At 47.6% G+C, this 2500-nt stretch overlaps 1 protein-coding gene across 4 annotated transcripts in view; it reads left to right on the forward strand.

Annotated features, from left to right (window-relative positions):
- LOC126573489 (ubiquitin carboxyl-terminal hydrolase 32) overlaps positions 1–2500 on the forward strand; it is a 13978-nt gene that overhangs the window by 1304 nt on the left and 10174 nt on the right. The window lies entirely within an intron of this gene.

Genomic DNA, 2500 nt, shown 5'->3' on the forward strand with positions numbered 1-2500 from the left:
CCCCAGCCTGGCGCTGTAGTGTCCATCGCGGTAGTTCGTGGTACTAGCGGGCGATAGCAGGGGCCAGGACAGATATTTGCATTTGGCAGTGTGTGTAGTTTATGGAGACACAATTTATTGCTCACCGCGACACGGTCTCCCGCAGCGCCAATGGTAACTACGATGGTCATAAACGAAGGACTCGTGAAGAAAAACAATTTCCAACAACGAACCAGAACTATTTCGTTTCTTTTGGAGAATTTCGGAGAACGGAGCTCTAAGCCAGGGGGGTTTATTGATTTTGCTACAGTCGAATGGGGTTCGTTACAATGTAACAAAGGGAATGCATTTTCTAACACATTGCATTGCTGTCCCCCGACATCGTCCGATGTGTCTGGATGGACTGATGGGTTGCCTATCCTTTGGTCGGCAAAGATTAGATTAGACACCGAGATGCTTAGGAATTGTGCCTGTGATGTCGGTCTTTTTTTGTTGCTGATCATAAAAAAGCCACATTTGTGGGTTGGTTACAAGGGAAAACCGTTTGCCAAAGATGAGCAAGCTCAAAAAACTGTTTTTACCAGACGATTGAAACGCTAGGGTGGGTTGATTTTGAATGGAAAATACCAATTTTTTGTACGGCCGCCTTGCGTCATTATTTTGTGGAATGCGTAATTTGGCATAAATAGCAGCGGATCCAATGATCTGTAACAGTTTTGCGCGACCGTTTTCGCTAATGAGGCTTCGAGTGTCCCTAGGGATCCAAGGCAAACAGAGACTGATGATGAGATCCCCCCGGGGTGGTGGTGGTTCGGTGGTTCATTCTGTCGCGGGTTCTAATTCGTCGGTGGACCGGACCAATATATGGCCACCGGCTTTCGATGGCAGTAATGATGTCGTTGGTTTAATCGCAACGTGGTGTCGTCAGCGGCGGGCGAGAGATAAGAAATTTTTGAAACGCTGCTCGTGTATTCAAACGCCGGAACCCCATTGAATGGACGGCACGGGACCAGATAGAAGCGGCGCATTATCGCGACCATACTGTGTAGGTATTGTTGCTGGCTTAGGCTCTTATCTAATAATCGACGGAATACGTTTGTACAACAGGCCGTGGAATGTCAACTGACCTTGCAGAAAGGCCTCTTCTGTTTCGCTGCTTCGTGGTCCAATTTCCGTTGACCGCGACAAGAGGGGAGGTTTTTTTTTGTGTGGTTCATGTGGAACCAAACTATAATTGTCGAAAGGCAATCGAGCACGAAAGAGGAATGGTGTTCCGGTTGATGGCTGCGCTAGCTGCTACCGAAATCAGGCGGCAGTTTGCTACCAGAGTCGTCCTGGCTGTCGCTTTCTCGCTGTTTTGCGTAATGGACCTTTCCAGATGTAAGCCATTCCGGTGCCTAATCAAAAGATAAATATTTATCGTCATGCTGACAAAACCCAGCAAAGTATGCTGTGACAAATGAGCGAAAAGGAAAAGGAACGAAATTTATGGCCCTCGTCGAGCAAACCCGGTGGTGGAGTGAATGAACTTTTTGGCAACACAACGGCGAGCTCTCGCTTTCCTCGTTGTGTTCTTAAAATGTGTCTTCCAGGTTTTTCACTCACAGTTGCTGCTGCTGCTGCTGTGGGTCAACTCTTTCCACAGCGAAATGAGCTGCGCCAATGATAAAATATGAACAGACGTAAAAAACACCCCATGATGTCGGCGTTGTTGAACCAGCGAGAATTGTTACAGAACGCCAAGCCCTAGCACACGCCACCTGGCTACTTAGTTATCTGGTATCCGGAGCAACATGAAGCACGAGATAGCGGCAATATATGCGCAGAACGGAAGAATGATTAGTGCCTGGGGTGGTTTGGAGGGGGAACTTCTACCCTTACCGCCGAGAGCTTACACATTGCAACAGGCACTTAACGTCCCACCGAACGGATACAGATACAGACGGTAGTAAAAACGGTAAGATCAGATCACGCTAGCCACTGCAATTGCTAGTGGCTAAGCTTAATAGCCTAGCGCTCCGTTGCTCAGCAGGCTCTCATCGGATCGGCAAGGTAGGCTGGGATGACGAACGAGAGAGACTAGTTGACATTGAAATATGTGGATCGCTGGGGGGTAGGAGGCGCAGTACTGGCCACCGGATCGATGTAATAGAGTGGAACAGCTGCGGTTGGAACAGATCAACACAACAGAAGGGGGAGCACGGGGAAACACGCTCGCCACTTGGTATAAACAACTCTTTCCATTGATCGGATGCTAACGCTTCGAAGTGAGAATGAAGCGAAGCACTAATGTACCGATTGACCGCATCTCTGTTTGTGCATCTTTGTGAGAAAAAAAAATTATCTAATAGGATAGAGGTCACAGGTTTGTGTTGCACGTGCAGACTTATCGCGCAAGGCATACATTCAATGTGATATATTTATAATCGTGCATTGGTCGTAAATTTCTGCTGATAAAACTATTACACCACGCACAGGATGCTTATCATAAGCTAGCCATTTCAGTTCAGTGAGGGTTCTG

The sequence above is a fragment of the Anopheles aquasalis genome, chromosome 2 (genome assembly GCF_943734665.1).
Source record: "Anopheles aquasalis chromosome 2, idAnoAquaMG_Q_19, whole genome shotgun sequence".
Lineage (NCBI taxonomy): Eukaryota > Metazoa > Arthropoda > Insecta > Diptera > Culicidae > Anopheles > Anopheles aquasalis.